The sequence below is a fragment of the Protopterus annectens genome, chromosome 9.part0 (assembly GCF_019279795.1).
Source record: "Protopterus annectens isolate FY-2018-M chromosome 9.part0, PAN1.0, whole genome shotgun sequence".
NCBI classification, from domain to species: Eukaryota; Metazoa; Chordata; order Ceratodontiformes; family Protopteridae; genus Protopterus; species Protopterus annectens.
Genome location: NC_056743.1, coordinates 900,921,519 through 900,946,407, shown reverse-complemented (window position 1 = coordinate 900,946,407; position 24,889 = coordinate 900,921,519).

Genomic DNA, 24,889 nt, shown 5'->3' with positions numbered 1-24,889 from the left:
GGTCACTAAATACAGGGACTAGCCCTCCAGCTTCTCTTGATAGCTCAGGTTCTTTTGGCCCATGATATTTTTTGTCAGGAACCTTTGGGGTCTATCCAACTGCTTGATATATTTTGTAAGATACACCTCAAAGGTGGGATTGTATTCAGTGATGGCCTGATCAGTACAGAATATATTGGGGTTGGACTTTTTTTGGATTTAGACAAAATACCCTTTGTGTCAGCTATACCAGATAGAAAGATTACCTGACCTCTGTTGCAACATGATGACCAAAGGAGAGGGGAATTATCCACCCATATTCCAAGGTGTTTCACAACATCTATGTTTTAGAGTTGGGTGTTTTCTATACTATAAACTGGGTGGAGGGTTCGTTTACCAACTGAAACAAAATTGCATGTTTTAGCATTTAACTTTAGTCCATTTTCAGAGCACTAGCTATTAACACGTGCAAGTTCATTTTGTAGTTTCTGCACATTAGAATGGGATTTGAGTATAACATCCAGTTTACAATCGCCTGTAGACTTGGTCATTCAGAGTTCCCTTTTTTGATTTACATATTAGAGAAGTATATGTTTAATATTACAGGTCTAAACACAGATCCCTGTGGCACCCCATTGCTACCTTAATTATCTCTGAGGACAAACCTGCCATCTCGCAATATGGGTTCTATCCCTCAGCTGATTATCTATCGATCCATCTATACAGGGCTCAGTTCGAGCGCATTTAGCTTATTGATATTGTTGGCATCTGGTATGGTATCAAATGCCTTGGCAAGGTCAAGGTATGCTGTATGGACAGCTTGACCACTGAGCATAGCTTTCATTACCCCCTTAAAAAATTCATCAGATTATTAAACAATACCCTTAACAAAGCAAAACTACTTGGTGGTGGTGGGGCTAAATCTAATAAGTTTTTTTATGTTGTACTTTATTAGGTCTGTTATGACCCCTTCCATGGTCTTGTAGATGAGGCTAATCAGGCTGATGGCTTTGTAATATCTGAGGTCTGTGGTATGCTGCTCTTGTGAAATGGCATCAGAAATGCTCTGTGCCAGACCTTGTGGACAATGCTGGTGAAGATGATTAGGTTGAATAGTTGTAGAAGCAGGTCTACCAGTACATGTTTAGTGCTATTCGGCAGGAAGTCTGGTATGTAATCATGTCCCATAGATGATGTATTTTTTTTGTTTTGAAGAGTACTTTTACCAAGTGTTTTTTTATGGCAATTGTGATTTGAGATCTCTGGAATGAAATCTGCACTGAAGTTTGCTAATACAGTTTCAGTATTCAGTGGATCAGAGTAGGTAGGGCCATTATGAATAAGTGTGGCCTGCTGCAGGAGAGAACAGCTGTTTGTGCGGAATGCCTGTGACTGTAAGTGATGAGACTCATACCAGAAGGCATTTATTACTGTTTGTACTGATATCGAATATCTGTGCGCTCACTGGTGCTGAGAATACTGCAGTATAATACTAATAGGACTTGCAGTTCTTAAAGCTGTGCCACACTCTCTGCCTGAGTTAGGGCAATGCAATGGGCAGCTTCATATCAAGACAAGAAGCTCCTATCAATAAGATATCTCTGCCCATTTACCTACATAGTGCAGACAAGGTTTGGGTGAAAGAACTACTGAAGCAGCTTGTAGTTACCAGCAAATTGTTCTTGTATCTTGCTGTGTACCTCAGAAAACTAATATGCTGAGATGCAAGGACCCAGAGAATGTAATGCTTTGGGGCAACAGCTTGCCTTTTGGCACTGTCTGCATCTCCATGTTAGTTTGAAGTACCTCTGCAGATGGTACATTCTCACATGTTCCCTGTAGGTAAAGGCATGGATATTTAGTAGGCACTGCAGTGGGCATTTCACAGTGCACTATCAATGCATTCTTAAGTAATGCAAAGTGTTGTATTTCTGTGTGCCAGAATGTTATGGCTGTACCTGAATCATGATGATACAGAACACTTCCTAGGTCAACGTAGTGACCCTAAATATTCTTCTGCAGATGTTTTGATTCCCATTGACTCCAGGACTGCACTTTGAAAATTACAGTGACTAAGTTCCAAAGTTACATAAACCATATGAGGGTTTTTTTTTTTTTTTGCATTTTCATGAGTGCTATTTACATAATATATGCAATACTACATTGCAGAAAAGTGTAAAATTTGGTCTGACAGCCTTTAGTGCATTAAAATAGTGGCTGATTTGACACTGTTATATACAAAACAGCTAAAACAAATGTTCCACAAGAGCATTCTCTTCATGTCACATGAGAACTAAACAATGGCAATAAAATTTCAATGCAGGTTTAAAGAGAATTTGACATCCAAAACATTAAAGGTCCCTTGGTGTTGCCTTTGTCTGATGTCCATGCCTTCTCCTACACATGGAAGGGAGGACCAGTTCTTAGGGATGCAAGCTATAGTTAAAGCAGGATTTCTGTGCCCACAATATGCACCCTGCTGCCACCTGTTCTGAAGGTCTTTATACAGATGTTCATTTTTTTGTTAAGTTCCTCTTGCATAAATTTTCTTTGTATGTAATTACATGTGGAACTTTTCTCCCCAGGCCTCCACTGAAAAGGGGCTCATTTCTGGCACAGTAGGCATTCCCGGTAAACAAATGCAATAAATAATAAAAACAAAAATAATAAATATAACTAGCATGCAGAATGCTCACTGCTTAATAACTGATACTAAAAACATCAAAAAGCAGAACTGCATTGATCTAAGACCACTTGTTCCTTTGAGGCTCACACACACACACACACACACACACACACACACACACACACACACACACACACACACACACACACAGGATAAACAGTAGGAAAGAAGCAGAAAAATCGGAAATATTAAGCAGCTATCCGGTATAGCCACAGGGATTCAAGTTACATATTGCACTACAAAAGATGAAAAAAAGAAGGCAAACTATTAGTCACTAATTTCATAGTGATGTTATGTTACCACCAATGATATTTGCTTTATTGAAACTGCAGTTTTACTAATTTACTGCTGTATACTTCAGATCTTTAACATTGTAATTTATAAGGAAAATGCTACTGGAATATTGTAAGGTAAACTCAGAGGAGTCTGCAGTGTCTTTCATAAAAATAACAGTAGGCAATAAATAATCTGCAAATGAAGTTCAATGCAGGTTACTTCAGCAGAACTACATAGAAAAGGAATTTTTGACCTAAACTAGAGAATGTGCAGTAAAAACAAGTCTAAGCTTGTAGCAGAGGCAAATCTTTAAGTTATGAATCATCTGCCCATTCTGGCTCCTTGGGGATCACACTTTCTATTTCACAACCAGTTCTGCATCTGAAAATTGGTGTACCGTTCCCTAGAAGGAAATATTAAGACATGCAGGAAGCAAAACACATGTGAGATCACCTCTTGTCAAAGTTTAACTTCAGCTCTTCTATAATTGTATTTCTTCCATGTGGTATCACAGCCACAAAAGCAGTGTCAGGGAGGCAGATGCACATGTAATACAGGGAAAGATCATATTAAGCTCAAAAACAAGCAGAAAGAAAACTTGTTATAGCATGTTTATGTATTTGTTCATATAGGTAAACTGCAGTAACACACAGGCTGTTTTTCAGTCACAGTCTGGTTACAGTAATAATAAGATATAAACACACAAATAGGAGTATTTACAGACAATCTATATGGAGTATATCTGTCACCCCCCTTAGTGCAAGAAATCTTGACAAAGCCTAAAACAATGGGGAGAAGAAGGCCCAAAATAGGGACAGATTTTAAATATTGCGCTTATAAACTCAGAAAGTTGCTAGAATAACAGGGTTTGTGTTAGCATGCATTTTCTGAAGGATCTTATGTCTGAAACTCAAATGTATGTCATTATTTAGTGACATTAATCCTTAGTGATTTGCCAGAAAACTACAGATTTTATGAGGAAGAGACCAAACTCTGAGACAAAAATCTGGGTAGCTGGGAGGTATGATATGGAGCAATAGACTAGCTTAATAAAGGGCAGAAAGAAATCAGGTTACTTAATACACCATCATGAGTTTTACCCAAAGTGAAACCATTAATAATCATAAAAATCGTATAACAGTGCTTTTTGAATTCATGTTGCAGCACCTAAGCAGCGACATTCCTTTCTTTAGGGGCGGAATAACTTAAGTTCTGTGGTCACTGCAGACAGGGTAGATAGCTGCCAAACCATACTTCGGAGGGAGTTCCAGAATAAGATGTCTCTGACAGAGACAGCCTTCACTGTACAGGATCGGGAAAAATTTGTGAGGGTAAGACAGATGGCGGAGGCTTCAGATGATCTGAGTGACCTAATGGATTACTTGACAGAGATCAAGTGGTAAAACAACTTGCAGTGGTTGAAAATGAACAGCTTCTATATTAGGATTTCGATGATTCAAGTTACTCTAAGGCCAGTGTAGAGCCATCAGGATTCTTTACAGCTGTTCCAGATTATTAGGCTTTGTCAAAAATCAACAGATTTTACTCTGTTCAGTTGTGTGCAAATGTAGAAACTACAACTGACGGTGTATTTCTGAGTAGAGAGTAGAACTCCTTTACCAGTTGAATCACAAGCTTGCTTGATTAGAAGTTTGCAGACATTTGTCTATGGTATCAGGACCTGTCAGAGATTTGGGATAAATGGCTAAGCTTAAAAAGGCCCTTGTGGTCGTTATCCTAGTAAACACCTATGAACTATGACAGGAGTTTAACACTGCTGAATTTTTTTACCTACTTCTTTATGAATATGTGCTGTGAAGTAAGTCTTGGCTCAAGATAGATCCTTTGATAGTTATATATATTTTAATAATATTCAGTGGTTGCCCATCTGCACTACATATCTTATATTCCACTTTGCACATGCTCAGATATTTTGTGCGCTAAAAAGCATTTCTTTTGTTTTACACAATTTGACTTTAAGTCCCAGATGTTTGAAAATCTGCCAAAGCTGAGCTGAGCTGAATTGTAGTTAAGTGAACTTTAAATTACAAGATGGGAATTCCTGGATTTCCATATGCTCATGTCAGGTCTATATTAGAACATTGAAGTTTCAAAACTTCGAATGTTGTAATATTGAACCCTATTCAGCAAAAGCTGAAAACATCGAACATACAGAACAGCAAATTTTTTCCCTAGGAAAAAATTTGCTGTTCCAAAACACATACACACAGCACAAGCACACCAAACAAACAGCAATCCACACACATACACCTAAAATCTTACACCTAACCCTACACTAAACTATACATACACCACTAACTATCCACTTACCTTAACCCTAACCCTAAGGTCCGTCACTATCGCACACTCACCTCACCCGCGCTCTAACCCTAACTCACCTACCCCACCCTCACGTCCACACAATCGCACACTTACCTGACCCGAGCCCTAACCCTAACTCACCTAACCCTCCCTAACCCTCACATCCACACAATCGCACACATACATAACCCGTGCCCTAACCCTAACTCACCTAACCCGCCCTAACCCTTTCATCCACACAATCGCACACATACCTAACCCACACCCTAACCCTAACTACCCTAACCCACACTCATTCGCACACTTACCTGATCCCGACCTGTAACTTTCCACCACAGCGCTGAAAATACCGAAGCAACAGAAACAGACAACCAAATTCTTTCCCTAGGAAAAAATTTGGTATTCTGTTGCTTTGATATTTTCAGCTTTCGCTGAATAGGGTTCGATATTAGAACAGTCGAAGTTTTGAAACTTTGATGTTCTAATATAGACCCGCTCATGTCATCTGCATATTGAAATACATGTCTGTTCCCCAGGGATATGATGAGCTAGTCAATGTATAGTGTGAATAACCAGGTGCAAGATCAAAACCCTGTGGAACTTTCATTTTTACGGGGTGAAGTTTTGAGAAGCAATGATTATATTTAATTCTGAACTCCATATGTTGCAGGTAATCTGACAGTTTATGCAAGAAGAGTTGAGGGCATATAAAGAATGCCTGATGGCCAATAGCTGATGGCCTATGCACGTAATGGTCTTAGATATGTAAATTAATATAGCTCTGTTGAAGTTCTCAGTACTTCCAGACTGATAAAAACTCTCATTGTGGAAGAACAATGTTTTATTGGTCCCATGTCTCTTATTAAAGTCATGCTGATGGCTACAGGCCACACAGAAAGCTTTAATATATAATTAAAGCTGTGTGGATGGAACCTTTTCCAAAACTGTAGCTAAGGGTGAAAGTATTGTGATTAGCCTGAAAGAGTCTGGTTGGGTGCTGGACCCCTAAGTGGGAATAGGTATAATGCCTTCAGTTATCCAAAGGTCTGTGTGGTGTTACAGAGGAATGAAGTCCTAACTAAGGCCTAGGTGAAAGTAGTTTGAATATCAACTTGGGCACTTGGCAGTAAAGGCAGGAGGGTAAGCCTATTCTGGGGGTGGGGCTGGGGTTGCATATAGGGTGATTCAGGAGGGCAAGCCTATTCTAGGTGTGGGTGTTAGCATATAGGATAATTCTATCTCAGGCCATGATGGAGGTCAGAGACATTACTAGGCTAGAAAGACCAAGTGGTGTGACCACTCCACAGATCCCAGGATAGGGCATATGCTTGAGCAGGCCTCACTGTTTGCCCAGTCAGGATAAATCTGCACGCTGGTGGAGGGAGTTAGAGCTATGAAAGCCCTGCACTGGACAGTATGAAGAGGGCTGCTACTGGGGACAGAGGGATGGCTGATGGTTTTGAAAATGGGGAATATGTCCCCAGTTGGGGGGTAAGTCAGACTACCTGTTTGTGTGATGGCTTCACCCCCACTCATCCACAACATGCATGCAGATGAAAAAAGCAACAGAGGAACTAAATATTTTTTCAAAGGTCAGAAAAGGTGCCAGATGTGTGTGTGAGAGAGAGAGATATTAATACTATCCCTCGAAGGGATGACAGAAAATAGTATTGCAGTTTTTTTATTTATTTCATTTTTTAAATGGATACATGAAGTGATCTAAGGCTATTTTCCAACCATGACATGAGCCAGATATAAGTAATTACAGAGAATATTTCACATAGTTATAAACATATAGAGGTATACAACAGGAAAGCCACATAGCCATGCATATCAATAGTAATTATTGTTATTATAAGTATTTTGAGCTTCTTAACTCTAGGTAAAGGTAGTCCTAGTTATGTATAGTTTGTTATTATAGGAGGTTACTAGGCTAATGGCCCTAGGGCTTTTACAAGCCTAGCCAAGTACAACCCCTGTTCCCAAGAATATATATAATTTTCTTAGTATGCAGTATATACAGTTGTTATATGACCTGAACAAAACATCTGTTTATTTTATTTTATCCTTTAACTAAATTAGTTCCACTGGCCTAGTGGCCTCTTTTCACGGGAGACCTGAGGTGGTATTTATACTATTAGGGGAGATTTGGCCAACTTCCCCTACTCTTTTCTTTTCGGAACTGCTAGATGGCATCAGAGGGCTGCCACAGCAGCAAGGAAAAGACCTGAGAGAAGCAGCAGCGTGAAGGAGGAGAGAAAAGCTATGGAGAGCTTGGAGGTGGAAAATGAGAATTTTGTTCAATATGGAGACTGGGAATGCAGATAAATAGCTTTGTTTGGCGAGTGATACAAATGAGCAGCAGTTAGCTGTCTCAATGGAAAATGAAGTAAGCAAGTCCACTCGAGTGGTGCAAATAGCAGAAATTGCATCAGGAGGGCTAGCAGAAGTTCTATTGAAAATAATCAAGCAAGAAGATCCGGGTAATAGTACTGCTGTTTGATGGAGTGAGATGGCAGATAACATTTTCAAAAGTGCTGAGGATGGTAATGTGATGAAGGAACCAGGTGATGTAACAGCAAAGAATGAAACACTTAAAATGGATGCAGCAGTGACTGAAAGTAAAAGAGGAAACCTCAACAAACTGAGAAGGAGACCTGTTTTGTGACAGTGGAGAATACAGCAGTGACAGCAGGTAAAAAAAGGAGAACAGCAACAAAACTGTAAGTAAAACCATTTTTAAAAAGAAGAGAAGGTCAATTGTGAAAGTAACAAAAAACGAACCTTTAATAGATATTGTGTGTGAGAAAGTCAGTGTTTTATACATAAAGAGAAAGAGAATTTTTGTGACTTAACATTCGGATCTGAGGGACTGATCATGAAATTTCAGTACCTGCATGACAAATGGACAATTATCCATGGAACAATTATTTATTTCCTAGTAATAAATATTAAAAATGTTATTTTGCAGTTTAGAACTGATGAACCAGGAGGGGAAGATGTTAAAAATGGACGATTTATTTGTGAAAAACTGTTGATAAGATTGTGAAAATTAAAGATGAGAGGAACTAATGGAATGGAGGGTGGCGGGTGGTGAAGGAAACATTGCAAAACACTTGCCAAATGTTATTTTCATGGCTGGTCATAGAAGGATATTAAGCCATACTTTCCTTCCTAAATCTAGCTTCTTTTGTGGGGACTTTCCTCATTTAATTAATAATTGTGACAAGAGACAGTGTAACCAGTGTGGGGAGAAACTACACCCAGCAAGAAGGTGTGTGCCTGAATGCAGGTTGGGTAAAAATGGAAACACGTTTGGATGAACTGTCAAGAGCAAATAGTAAACACACATGAGAAAGGAGAACAAGAGGCTGAGAGAGGATGAACTAGGTGAAGAAGAAAAAAATACAGACAGAAAAAGTAGAAGAGAGTTTGCATGCAGCAAACAAGATCAGGAGAAGGGATTGACACTATTTTTTTTTAAGTTCTAGTCAGTGAAAAATCTGATTCTAGGAATTAAGGATTATTTCTGTATAAACCTAGGAAAAAATATTCAATGGAGAAAGAGTAAAATAATAAAACAAAAAATTAAAAATACTTCTCCTAAAGTTAAGAAGAAGAAAAAGCAACACATTTAGAGTATTTTCATTAAGAAGGATAAGGATAATAGAAGAGTGTGATAAATGTGATTTGGATATTATTATGTTAGAGGATGTACGATGCCTTGCTGCAGTCAGAAACATTGTGGGATGGAAATATAACATGGACATTTGGTAGTGAAATTTGTTCTGGAGTGGTTGTGTTGTGTATAGAAACAGTAAAAACTGTAGCTGTAATGTTGGTAAGGACGGAAAAGTTAACTGTTATGGATGTGAAGTGGAGAGAACATGTTTTTTAGAATAATCGTATTGCATGCATATACATCTGTTTCATCAAATATTAGACTATGTGGCAGTTAACATGAAAATTATTATTGCGGAGGACTTGTGATTTAAGGGAAAGATAAAAAAGGGCAAGATGTAAAAAATACAGGAAGTGATAAAAATGTGGTAAGTTAGATGTGTGGAACAAAAGTTAATGGCCTTATGGAAAGGGATACTTGGCTCTGAAATTCATAATTTTGCATTATCAGAAAGCTTGGCATTAGTAGTTGTGACAGGTTTCTCAGACGATTTAGCAATGTGGATGGAGATGATGAAGGAAAGGGAATAAAAACAAAAATTGAAAAATTATGGAGTAAAGCTGGAGAGCGAGAAGTATGGCAGTTATGAAAGGATCATATAACCTTGAAGGACTTCTATAAAAATTGATCTGAGTAGTTGATTAAACTTAAAGAGAAGTATAAAAAGTATTTTCTTTCCAGTGACATGATGATGTAAGAAAGAAAGAGAGCGAAATATGGGAACAGTTATAGAAATGTTTAGATAATTTAGAGAATAATACAAGAGAGCATAATGGTATAGAAAATTAAATACATAAAATAAATTGAGAAAAAATAAAGCATTAATGTTTAGACCGAGATATTATTTGCAAGGAAGAAAGGAAGTGGTGTCTGCTTATTAGGGTAAAATAGTAAAGTAGGATAATTGTTTAATGAAAGAAGTGAAAATATAAAAGGAGGAATAAAAAGAGCACAAGAGCAATTTATAAATATTGTAGTACAGCATATGGAAAATATGTATAAGAGTATAAAGATGGAATATAAGAAAGAAAGGGAAGTTTAAAAAATCAAGAGACTTAATGACGAATTTGAAAAATAAATGACTATTAATGAAATGGATGATGTATTAGGAAAGTAAATCTTGATTAAGTATCAGGCCCAGAAAGTATAGGGTATGGAATGTGCAAGAAATTAATGGGTTAGCAAAGAGTGTATTTTATATATGTATTGAATGAATGGTTTAAGGAGCATTTTGTTTATGAAGAGTTATGTAGCGGGATATTAAAATTTGCATAATAACGTGGGTTATAAAATTGTTACTGGAGGAGAATGGAAGGAGGGAAGAGGGATATTATGGAAGATTTGTAGTGTATTTATAGTATAACTAGTATAAGTATAGCAGAAGAATTTATAGTATAAGTATATCAGAAGTATTTATGGTATAAGTAGTACAAGTATAGCAGAAGTATTTATAGTATAAAAGGGAAGAGAAGTCAAGAATTGTTATTGGTTGTGAGAGACATTGTGGACGATCTTATAAGTAAAAGGAAGGATGTGAAACTTATGGCAGGTGATATTAGTAAGACATTTTATACCATGGGATGTGATGCTTTGTTGAATGTTATGGAGAAGTATGGAACAGATAAAAGAATTAAGTGTATGTGTATGTCAGCGTATCAGAATAATAGGATGAGAGTAATGTTGACTGGGTGGCTGAGTAAAGAAATATGCATGGTGTGCTTTAAGAAAAAGATAGCCCATGAGTGGAATATTATTTGCACTGGTGATGAATGTCATAGTGAGTGAAGTACTTATTAAATTAAAAATGCTAGATTTGTGATGCAAAAGGAGGTAGTGATAGTGCTTGTTTTGCCATACTCCGATGATATAGTTGTAATTGATAAGAACAAAATATAGCTGAGGAAATGTTGGTTTGCCTTAGTGGATATTTAAAGGAAATATGAATGAACCTGAATAAAAGTAAAAGTAAGGGTTTGGGTGACATCATGAAAATTGGGGGGGGGAGTGCATTTTTCATTGAATGAAGTGTCTTTGCTAGGAATAACATTTGGGAAAGTGATGCAGTTATAATGCAATGGGAAGGGTTGGTAAATGAAATGAAAGAAAAATATGTCTTCTGTGGGGGACATATAGATTAGTGTTCAGGAAAAAGTTTATCTGGTGAATTCAATATTAATGGGAAAAATAGTGTATATGTCAAACGTTTATATGATCATAGTAAAATATGAAAAGGAAATTGTACAATTGTTGTTTTCTTTTATATGTGGTTCAAGTTTAAACCCTGTGAAAAGAAGTGTGTTATACATGAGTGAAGATGAAAGTTGTTTGGGGTTACTACATCCAGTTGTGTATTCTTATTTTAAGTTTGTATAGAGTATTTAAATGTGTAAAGGACGATAATTAGAATTTAATAGTGATAATGTATAAATATGAGTACAAAAAAAAATCTGGGAAATTATGAGAATAAGAAAAATAGAATATGTGAATGAAATTAAAACTGATCAAAACATAACCCTTCTCACTTCTACCTTTGATAGGTCAAGTAAAATCTGAAGAAAAGATTAAATATTTAGGTATTATATTTTCGACAGATAACAAGGACTTTTATCTTAATAATGTTAAACAAATTTGAAATCACATTGTGTCTGATCTAAAAAGGTTGGAAATTTGAAACTACCATTATTAGCAAAGGTCTCTATTACTAAAATGAATGTCTTGCTCAGACTGTTATACATTTTCAGGTCTACACAGTTGATAATACCCAAGAATTTCTTTAAACAAATTCACACTGAATTTGCTAAATTTATATGGAAACCAAAGAAAACTAGAATATTATATGATAATCTGATGATCCCAAAAAATAGAGGTGGTTTAGATTTACCCAATTTTGAAATCTATTTCTTAATTATAAATGCTAATAAAATTTTAAGAATTACGAATCATGATACACGAAGCAATAACTGGTCTCCAAATTGGGTAAGAATAAGTTATAAACATACTGAGAGTTTGAATATAAATCCCAAATCATTACCCTTTTTAAACAGAGACAATATAAAATTTTATGATCTAATGGATTGTATCAAAAACTATATAACATTATCACAAAATTTCTTTAGATCATTAAACCTCTTACAATGTATGATGATCTTGCACCCCTTCCATAGAAATCCTAACCTGAAAATTAATAATCAACTCATTGATCTGAAAAGTTTTCCACTTATAATTAACTTAACTCTTCAAGATATATACCTGTATTTGAATTACTCTGCACATGAACTAAGACAGGAAATGGGTCTACTCAAATCATATTTATCGATTTTGAGGCAGATCAAGGAATTGTCCATGAGTTACTTTAAAAATCTAACCATTAGTAAAGATGACTTAACGAAATGTACCTCATTATGGCAAGCCCTTTTACAAAATACCAAATTTATATCATGTACATATAAATTCATTAAAGACATTAAATACCAAAACCACCTTCTCTTGTCTAAATATTGGAAGGAAAAAATACCATTGGTAGATGAAAGTAAAATAATAAAAGCAATCAGTTTAACCACAAAATCTATCTCCCTTCAAAAGTTAACATTGACCCAACTCATGATATATAATAATGCCTACTATACACATCTTAGCTTGCATAAATTTAACTCTAAGAATTCTCCTAAGTGCCCTTATTGTAAGGATTAGACAGCTGACCTCTTGCACATGTTCTGGAGCTGTAAATGCATTTATAAACTTTGGAACTCTTTAAAACTGCAATTACAAAAGATGGGTTATCAAAATTCAACGCTTTCTTGGGAATTTATGATATTGCATATCCCTCCAAATAATATATCTAGATCCCAAATGACCATACTCATTAATATTTTTCTTTTAATGAAACTCTACATAGCTACTAATTGGTTGAATCCATCTCAAACTTCATGGGATAATTTTAGGACCTTAGCGATAAAACACATTTTAGCCCACAAATACGTAATTAATTATCAAAACAAAAATCTTTATAACTGGAAACTGTGGGAACAAATTTTCAGTATTATACTGGCTTAAAACATGGAATTTAAATTTTTCCTTTGTTATGAATATTATATAATACAATTTTATCTAAAACCATATTATTGGAAGATACTATTCCTGGAGAAAATAATCTTTGTTTCTACAGTAGGAAATATGGAAGCAGTCATGTAAATAGTGTATTTATGTTGTTTGAATGTTATTAGAAGCTTTGTTTGAAAATCACCTGTGTATTTCTATGTCAAATGTTTTGTTTGAATAAGCTGAAAAATAATAAAGAATTATTATGGAAAAAAATGATCAAAAAGTGTACTAACATGGAAAATAAAAAAAGATGATCTAGAGAAAGATAGAAGGATATGGTATAATAATGTGAGGAAACAGTATTATTATTTAAATCCATATGAAACTTTACCAGAAAAAGTTATTAAAACCATTAAAGACAGGAAAATGTAGTGTACTAAGAGTAGTGTGTCAGAATCTTCTGTGAACACTGGTGATAAATTGTTTACCAGTAAAGGGGAATATGCCATATAAAAAGATAAATAAGAAAATATATGTGAGAAGGGAAGATAAGAATTTATTTTATGTAATATGGGTTATTTGGAATGAAATACTAATTTTTTGGCAGATATATTGCAAAAAATCAGATTATGTTTGTGGAAGTAGAAGTGGATGGTCAACTCTGGAAGAATAACAATGAGGATGATATAAAAAATGAACAATAGGAAACAGAAATGTGTATATGTGTGTCTGTAAATATGTAAAATTGCTAAATATGTAACCAATGTTTTTTATCTTGGGTTAAGTAAAGGACCCCTACTCTTTTCTTAGGTGCAGTGGGATCTTTTACATCCACCTGTACTGCCATTAACTCAAGCAGATAGGACTTCTGTTTAACATCTCATCTGAAAGATGGCATGCTCAAGAGTGCAATACCTCCCTTATACTCCACTGCAGTGTCAGCAATCTATCTACCTTGTGTGGGAATAGAACTCACAGCCTTCTGCACCAAAGGAGTGTGTGCTGAGTGAATGACTTGAGATGTACCTCCTTGGACTACATGAAAAGAGACACGGAAGAGCTCTTGGATCATGTGGCCCAGGCAGGTATGACCCTAGCCCTGAGTAGCATCCTGTCTTCTCCCAGAATGATACCACAGTATAAGGACAAAATGATTGACTTCAACAATTGGCTAAGCTTCTGGTGTCATTCAAAGGGGATCCAGTATTTGTCTGCCTGGGAAGACATGATCGACAAACCACAATGCTTTGTCAGAGATGGTCTGCACCTGTCACCCTTGGGATTCAGGTTACTGGCTAAAGCTCTTGCCACCCCTATAGTGCCTTTTTTAGGCAAGGTTCAAAGGATAAAATCACCACCATAACAGATACAAGTATGCAAAACCTGAAGGTAATGCTACTCAATGCTAGAAGTCTAAACCTCAAAATGCACTCTCTCGAGGCACTCCTAAAAATGGAGAACATCGATATCTGTGCAGTAACTGAGACCTGGTTCAAGGCTCCAGAGAGCACCCCTGCAATACCAGGCTACAACTCTTACCACACTTTTCGGCCACAAAACCAAAACCGAAACACTAAATGTGGAGGAGTGTCAATATTCACCAAGGATATTCACACCTCCAGGCTAGTTGCCCAACACAATGCATCTGAAATTCTCCAGGTGCAACTAACACTAGGTAAGACTGCAATCCAAATTGTAGTTTGCTACAGATCCCCCACCATGCCCCAAGATTCTCACAACACCTTTCTAAACATACTGGAAAATATTAAAATACAACCAAACACCCTAATACTGGGTGATTTCAACTACCCTGCCATTAACTGGGAAAATTACTCTGGTACCAACTCCTTTTCCCAATGGTTCTTGGAATTCATAAATTCCAATGCCCTGGATCAAACTAATCCATTGTCCCACCAGGGGCTCCAATATCCTAGACCTGGTCATTACCAACATGGGAGATAGATGCTCCACACCAGTTGTCACCCCCTCATTGGTCAAGTCTGACCATAAGCAAATCACCCTTGACATCCACATCCCACCCCCACCCCCCAGTAAGGAAAAGCCCTTAAAAAACTTCTCCAAAGCCAACTTCATGCTACTGAAGTCAGAAGTGACAAACTTCATGACACCCATGCAGACGGGATCTGAAAGTTCGACTGCAGAATCCTACACTAAGGCACTGTACAAGCACATCCACTCAGGCATGAATCGTGCCATCCCAAATAGAACCAAGATGCTCTTCTCCAAAAAAAGGAAGCCAATCTGGTGGTCCCCTGCTATAAACAAACTATACAACAGAAGGAAGAAACTGTTGCAGAAAAGAGAAAAATCCCAGGATGCAAAAAACTCCCTTACCAGCCTCAGTAAGAAGCTGAGATCCCACATAAAATCCTCAAAAGCTAGTTAAGAAAATAAAATTGCCAAAGATTCCAAAGACAACCACAAGGCATTCTATAGTTATGTCAAGAATCTAAATGGCAATGCTCAGATCTGCTCTGAGCTACAACAGAATGGCATTAAATATACTGATCTCAAGGATATTGCCAATATCCTGGCAGATCGATTTAGTGCCAATTTCACCCCCTTTCACCCCCTAAATGGCCCATCTCAATACCAAAAGATTGCCAAATTCTGGTAATCACCGCTACACAGGTAGAAACCGCACTCTCCAAAGCTAAGAATACAGCATTCATGGGACCAGATGAAATCCCAGGCTGTCTACTACATGAACTACAAAATGAACTGGCACCTCACCTAAGTGTCATGTTTAATCATAGCCTCACCTCAGGCTTCATGTCCACTGAGTGGCGCACAGCTACAGTTATCCCACTCCACAAGGGGGGATCCGCCTTGGATCCCAGGAAATACCATCCCATCAGTCTGACAAGCCTGATCTGCAAGGGCATGGAACGCATTATCATGGAACTTAAAAACAAAGATATCGGCAACCTTCAAACACTGGACCCCACCCCGTTTGGGTTTGTGAAGAGCCGATCTTGTCTCCTGAATCTGATTGACTTCTTCAAATCAGTCTCCAGAGCTGTGAACGAGGGTAAGACAGTCCACACAGCCTATCTGGACCTCGCCAAGGCCTTCAACACCATCCCCACTCTGGAATTATAGATAAACTTACTAAGATGGGCATAAATCCCTACGTCACTTGATGGGTTGCCAACTGGCTTACTGACAGAACCCAGACTCTAAAAGTAGCTGACTCCAAATCCAGCTCCAGACAAGTGACAAGTGGAGTACCTCAGGGTTCTGTCCTGGGACCACTCTTGTTTGGCATCTACTTCTCTGAAGTACAGGCCAACACTAAGGGACTCTGGCTAACAAAGTTTGCAGATGATTGAAAACTGGGAGCCATTATTGAATCCCCAAATGATGTGGATATTCTACAAAAGGGCCTTACAGAAACAGATGCCTGGTGCCAGAGCCATGGTCTCAAGCTAAATGCCAAGAAATGTATAGTTATCCCCTTTGGAAAAAAACATGTACCCATGAATTACCACATAGGTGGCAGGACACTAAACATCGAAAGTGTGATGAGAGACTTAGGGACACAGGTGGACAGTGGTCTCACTTTCGATAATCACATCGCCACAACAGTCAGGAAATCCTTCTATGTGGCACACCTCATCACTAAGGGCTTTTCATCCAGGAAAAAAGAAGGTCATTGTCCCACTGTACTCATCCCTCATTAGACCCATTATAGAGTATAATGCCCAGTTTGGCATGTACCTCACAAGACATCTGCAACAGCTGGAAAGGCCACAGAAATACCTCACTAAAAGAACCACAGACCTAAAGGCGATGCCATATGCTGACCGTCTAAAAAAACCCCAGCTATACTCTGTGGCATATCGTCTACTCAGAGGCGATCTCTGCTTAATATACAAGGCCATGTCAAACCCTGAGCTGTTGGACATGCTCCACTTAAAGAAATCCCAATCCCTCAGAGCCACATGCTCCAGGGATCTAAACTTTGTCATCACAATGAACAAAACATGCTGGAGGGATAGGTTCCTGACCCAGAGACTCTGGAATAGACTGCCCATACATGTCAAGCAGAGCGCCTCATTGACCCTCTTCAAAAGGAACCTTGATGATTGGATGGGAGATGGGAAATTCACCCTGGGGATCATGTCCTGCTAGACAGGGGTCCAGAGAAGTAAATATTGTGGGAAGAAATATCCAGGGAATTGGTATGGCTAGGCTTGCATAGGCCCTACAGCCGATAGCCTAGTACCAACCTATGAACCTATGCCAGTTGTGCTAGATGCATACCAGTGTAAAGTGACATGATAATGTAGTACCTAAGGTGGCAACTAAGGCATTATGAACTATTGTCAGTGGAGACAAGAAGCTAATTTAGCAGAAAAAATCTGAAGATGTAGATATCAAAATTAAATCACTGTAACAAATGACATTTGTGTATGTATACAAAGGATATACAGACTTCTAGAATAGTAAAGTTGACTAGACTAATACATTTCCTACAGAATTATTTGTCATGTGTTACCCCCTTTACATGGCAACATAAACTTGAAATGGGGGGCAGTTGAGCCTCCTGTTCCACATGTGGGGATTTCCATGTACCATGGATTATTTTTGTTTAGGGTATTTTGATAGAATTTAAGTCCATGATCAAACTAAAAATGCTGAAGAGAGACTGAGCTGTGCTGCTAGGGGCTGGATATGCAGTTGGCAATCCAACAGTAAGTGGAAAAGCAAAATGCTTTGCTAGAATATTTTCTGTTTATTTTTGGGTTCTGCCATGGTTTAATTTCTCCAAGTCTGTTGGGTTTCTAATGCCATGATGGGAACGTTCTTCATTCCTTAGTCAGGGTCCGATTAGAGTTCATGTAATTCGTACTGTTTCAGTCTTTAATTTTTAACTAAGAATGCTTTTCTCAGCACCTGAAATGTGCCCAGGATTGCCTCCTCCTGTATTTCAAGACTTCTGAAATGGCTAAGCTTAGATTTTCCAGTGAAATCATTTATCCATTTCCAGAATCATCTGGGATTGATCACAAGAGAGTCTTGGCACTGCTTTAGCAGTTGAGCTTTGGCTTTGTTGGTCATTCATTTGGACTGTGTCCTGAGTAGGTAGTAGTGCTCATGGCCTGTAATGTGGTCTTTCTTAAACTTTATCTAAGCTGCTTTCCAAAAGGAAAAGGCCTTCTTGAGAGCAAAAGTAAATTCATGCTGCAGGTTTACTTACTTTTTGCAAGGACAGCCCATTTTTTAAGGGCCAGCATTATACAGTATTGCACTATGTCTGTGAGGTAACATAATCAGTAAAAAGTATATTATAACTGAGATCCATTTTTGTAATGGAAGGCTTGGTAAGTGATGGTCTTGAATTTGTAATGACATCTTTGCAAAGTTATAATGTCAGAAAAGCTGCTGTTGCCACTAATGACATTATAAACAGACAATACCAATCTGGAGTACCAGGTATGAATATTTTAAAATTACCAAATTACAGTCTTAAAAATAGAATCACATGAGCATTAGGGATCACAATGGCATGCAATGCAATGAAGTCTGTACTGAGAGTTTACTGAGGAATAGAAAATGAGTATGGTAGTAAAAATGAAGAATGCTCATGTTTATATTTCAGACATTGGGCATTACAAGAGGAAATGTGTATTTAGATAACATCTTCAAGCATCCATTCCAAATGGGCTGAGATTATTTACTTCCATTGTTTAATTTAAGATAAGGTTTCTTTAAACAGTTTATCTTGCATGCACTCCCCCTCCTTGTTTCATTCTGTTTTGTAAATTAGATTTTATTTTTGAGTCATGTACTACAGAATATTATTATGACTGTTTGCCTGAGGGTAAGGGGTGGCACCATGGTGCAGCAGTTAGCATCATTGTCTCACTCCTCTTCTTTTTGTAGTTCAGTTCTCAACAATGATGTTTCTTCCTCTCTGTCAAGTGAAGGATGGTGTAAAATCTTGTTTATTCATTAAATATTTCTAACTATTCAAAGCAAAGCCACCACTGTGGGTGCATTACATAAGTATTTAGTTCTAGCTAGTCTGTGCCTCCCCTCCCATTTCCTGCTTCTGTCTTAAGAGTTTTTACGTTAATAACGCGACTGAACTATACACACTGCTTTTGCTACTGGTGTCCTGCTTTCTGGCAAACTTGTTAATGCTCTTAAAGTACTAGTAATATGCAAACTTTTATTTCAATTGGTAACACACATACTTTGGTAAGGAGATCTGCAATATCTCAGGGATTTGATGGTTAAAGAATAGAAAGGATTTAAATCATTTCAGAACTTGTATCAACCAAAGGAAGAGGCAATAACACAATAAAATGAAACATCTACATATTTTGACTGCCTTTGCTATGAAAATAGAATCTAGGGAAGAATATTGTAAAAATAGTGGATTTTTTGGCAAATGAAAATAAAAACAAATACAAAATGATAACATATCTACCATGGTTCTGTGTGTTTGCGGAACTGATATTTAGTTTTAGGTAAAAATGAAAAGCCTCATGACTACTGAAAAATCTTATGTTTAGATTATATGCTTGTTATGAAGTCAACGTAATTTCAACCCTAGTGAGATAATTCAGTGATACAAATGCAAGTCTTGTATGTGAAACTTCACTGAATTAGTAACTGTAAAAGTATATGGCTAAAGACATACCTATTCACATTTGTATGAATACCTTATTACCTATTCATATCTTATACCTCCTTACTTTCTCTTCTTCACCTCCTCCTCCTTCAGTCATATCCTTACTTCTACCGATTTCTCTCCCCTTACTGTTTCTAAATATGTCATAATGCTGTTTTCTCTTGATTCATATTCTAACTTCCCTTTAACTTCTCAATAAGCTGGCTAAAATTTCTCTAAATATATTACCATATGAGTTATATCTATTTTTAACCAATGTTATCACATTATTTCTAATTTAGTATGCTTATTTAAACTGTATATGTTTTTGTATTATTTTTGAAGATTGTAAAATTATTGTTCTTATAATGTTTTTGTAATACTTTGGAGCTTTTCTCCCAGGGCCTCCACTGAAAATGGGCATCTACCCAGATGGATTTTTCTGGTAATCAAATGTCAATAAAATAAAATGAAATAAAGAAATTGAGAAATTTAGCACAAGACTGTGTTTAAGAAAATACATTCTGTTGGATGCTAAGAGGCAAGATTGTATGATTATATGTGGAATAAATGCTGAATGCATTATAGAAGGCTATTATCAAAAAACAAACTTACATTTGACTATATCTTAATAGTGCTTTAGCAGTGGAAGCAACAAATACAAATATGTATTATTTGACAGACAGAGAGTTGACAATAGATTGTAACATGAGCGCAAAAGCAAAACTCAAATAATGTGTGTGATACCAAGAGCAAGAGTATGGACTGTAGCACAGTGAATGCATACCTATATGCCTTGGTAGATGGTACACACCTCACTGTAATTTAATAGCAAGAAAATGTCATCCTTGAGGTCAAAATGAACACATAACAATAGTCTGTAAAATAAAAAGTAAACTACAAATGTTTTTGTTCAAAGTGTTGAAGTATACCAATTACTTACAAAAAAAATGTTTTTGAGATGGAAACTAGAGACAGTGCAGATTAAACATCTCCTTACATTTTGTACAGAGCTTAAGTCTGTAAAATGTTAGCCTACTCCTGGTGCAAATATATCTAGAAGAAACATCTGTGAAATTTGAAGCTCATACTGGGAGCAATATAACTATAATGCATAAAGTGAAATTTAATAAAGTAATTAATGCAGTCTTCTAACCAACTGATCATATATTGCAAAATTATACTGTAGAACATGTAATATACTGGGAGTTGTAGATAAGAAAGTTGCTTATAATTAATTAAATAAAATGTTATGTATTGCAAAATTATATGGCAGAATATGCAATATACTGGGAGTTGCAGATATAAAAGTTGCTTGTAAGCAATGAAATAAAATGTTATTTTAAAGCTTGCCTTGATGAATACAGGAAACATAATACAAGCTGGAGTGAAGTGGCGCACATACATTCTAAAAACCAAGCTCTAGAAAAAGTGCTTATTAAGTATAAGGCTATGTTTGAAGATTAATTTATTATGTTTAAAGGATCTATATCTAAAAAGTCTTTCCACTTTTCCCAGTTAGGGGTCGCCACAGCAGATCACTGGTCCACTTATGATTGGTAGTGGATTTTTACAGTGTCAAGTTGCCAGCCCAGCACCCAAACTTCAGAGAAGGCACACACACTCACACACCTACCTGCATGTCTTTCAACATTCAATCACAGGAAGGACATGTAGACTCCACACAGAAGGCACAACAGCTGAGAATCAAACCAGAGAGCCTCTTGATGTGAGGCAACAATGCTAACTACTATACTAATATTCCAACAGATACTAAATGGCAGTTCCTCAGAACACTTTGTGAAGAAACTTGTAAAGAAATGGTAGGTACCCCATGACAATCAAAGCAAACCTCTTAAAGACAGTTAAAAAATGTACTTCTTTATTCCAACAAAAAAGTAAGCGCTTTCGCATCTCCAAGGATGCTTCTTCAGACATTAAAACAGTTAAAAAAGATTCAAAATCCCTTTAAATACCATTTTCTTATTAACAAAAGCCAGTGAAGAGGCTGAAAAAAATCACATGATAAGCACTCTTGTAAAATTTCTTATAAAACTGATGCTGTGCATAACCAACCTCAAAAATATATGAACATATATGTATAAGAAGTATATATATATAGAACAGCATATGAAAAAACATATAAAAACATATAAAAAACACCTTTATAATTCAACAATAGCATGTATATATGTAAATAAATGTGCTTGTTTACATATATACACAGTGTAATTCCTAAAACTTGTAATTAGTGACTTAAAAACATCAATAACTAGGCTAGATGTTAAGTATCATATGCTTCATATACAGTTATGCTGATGTACCACTGGAGAAAATATATTTTTTATACTTCTAAAAAATGTGTTTATGCCACTGAAAGTTAATGCTTCAAAGGCCGATCTAGCAGGAAAGGCTTCAATGAAACCCTATCATTCAGGCCATGTCCTCTGTCAGCCTGTAACCTATTTATCCATTTCCCCTCCTCTTTTTCTGTGTAATTACCTATGTTCCCTAATCTTACTGTAGCATGTATAAGTTCTCAGAACAACAAGTTATTCAGAACAAGCAAATGTCATTCTAGTGCTGATGTAGTCAGTAAGTTACCTATTCCAGAAAGGCCTACAAAATTGAATAGAACTGATATTTTATTGATATCAGATGTCCTGGGTAATAAACTGGTCCTTGAAGAGCACATTAATACTTGACACCAAAAACGTAATTCCTGTCTTTATGTTCATGAATATATCTTCCCAGGTTGGCATAAAACAACTGAGGCAAGATTTATGTCACACTGTTCCAGGAAAACATGGGAGTCTGGAGTCACAGTTTGTCTTCAAAGTGCTGCAGGCTCATTTTGGAGTGACTAGAATTAAAGACAACAGATCTTATGTATGGTGGCATAGCATGGATCAGGCTGGGGAAAAGGAAGTAAAGATGCATGATGAATAACAAAATGTAGATCAGTATGAAATCTACATTTATATCAGTAGGAAGGATATGAAAAGCTATGGCCTAAACTGCAGATGGGCAGTGCTGGTTTCTTGGAAAAATGTTTCTGCTGCAAAGTAGGTAAATGCCTATGCCATGAATTCTGGTACTGCAACAATTGAAAAACTGAGACAAGGTTTTAGCATACATGGCATTTCTGAAGCATCAGTGTCTGATTATGGATCTTGTTTCACCAGTGTGGAATCTGGAGATTTAATGGAGGGAATTGGAATTCATTATGGATCTACTGAAGCATAACATGCTTCCTGTAATAGCCTGGTAGAGAGCTGTACAAATTATAAAGGAAGGGAGCTAAGAACTGAAATGCAAGTCTATATAAACAGGATCCTCATGACCCATGTTCAGCTGCTTGTCAAGATAGTGGTGGATGCCTACCAGCAGGTGCTGCACTAGTTAGTTTGCTAAGTTACTAGCTGTGCTACTTAATGAATTTATACAGAACTTTTCTGGGGTTCAACATGAATTATATACATATGGATCTTGTGTGAGCCATGGATGTGGAGGCACTGCTTGACATCTGCGCACATTATTTCTGACACTGGGTTTTTAAGATGACTGGGTCTTGGCAGTTTTCCTTTGTAAAATACCTTCTTAATGCACTTCATCTGTGCTATCATTTCCCAGCTTAACTGTTTTTAGAACTGCGGAGTTCTTGGCTAGGGGACCAAATATTTGTTGTGTCTTAAGCAACATTTTACTCTGTGAAATGGAATTTGTTATCATTGTTTTAGTGTTACAATGTAGTAGCTACAGCTGATCTTTCTTATAGCATTTTGGATATAGTCCTTCAGATGAGATGTTAAAGGATGGTCCCATCTACGTGAGTCAGTGGTAGCTAAGGTGGCTGGAGAGGACTCCATGGCACCTATCAGACAGATTAGGGGTTGTTTAATTAACACAACATAAATAAAACATTATTTACATGTTTATAAACTATACATATTTACAAGTACGTATCTACACTTTATTATATACCATCATCATTATTATTCTTTCATAATTGATCCCCACTCCTTCTTCTACAACCATAATCTAATTTTTTGCAAATATATCAGCCAAAATCCATTTCCTGTTAAAATTTCATTCTATCTTTTGTGCCAAATAACCAATATCACATAAAATAAATTCTTATATACCCTTCTCACATATTCTTTTTTCTTGTTTTTATAATATCCATACATAGTTATTTATATTTATATTGCTTATGTCATTAATATTCTCAAAAGGATTTTCTTCACATAACATATAACATTTCCCTGAGTTTAAACATTTTTTTATATTAAAAAATTTTATTTTGTCTCTTCCTCCCCACAAAATAAACACACACTTTCAATTTGGTTTATATGGCATATTTTCCTTCACCCATAACTTATTATCAGTCTCCATTGAAAATCCTGACACACTATTATCTCACCACTTCTTCCTTACTTTAATGGCTTTTAGCACATCTTCTGTTAAATTTCCCCATGGCTTTACATAATAATAATATTGCTTCATGACATTATTATACCACATCATTCTATTTTTCACTATACTATCAATTTTCATTTCCCATGTTAGTATTTTTTCCTGATAATTTTTAATTTCTTCATTTATATAATCTTTATTTCCTTTTTTATTCTCATCATATCCCATTTTTTTTACATTTAACCACTTTAATACTCTATAAACATTTAAACAAGCAGAATAAACAACCAGACTTAATAATCACAGTCCCCTTCATTTTCACTCATATATAACATACCTCTTTTCATTGGGTTTAATCTTGGACCCCATATGAAAGAAAATATTAATTGTACAATTTCTTTTTCATATTTTTGTTTATGCTATTTTCCCATTAAACGTAATTCACCACATACACCTTTTTCTTTAATGCTAGTCTATAAGTCCTCCACATAAGACATAGTTCTTTCATTTGTTTTTTCAAACCCTCCCATTGCCTCATAACTACATAATTTTCCCAAAATTTTGTCCCCAACAATGATACTTTATTCAATGAGAAACACACCCCTCTAGTTTTCACAACATCACCCAAACCTTTACTTTTGTCTTTAATCAAGATCATTCCCAAGTCCTTTAAACACCCATTCAGACAAACCAAACATTTCCCTCATCCATATTGCATTGTTAGCAACCACAGCTATATCATCTGCATATGTCAAAACTACTGGAATCACCACTTCCTTTCACATCACATATGTAGTATATTTCATTTAATTAGCTACTTCATTCACTATTACATTCATTACCA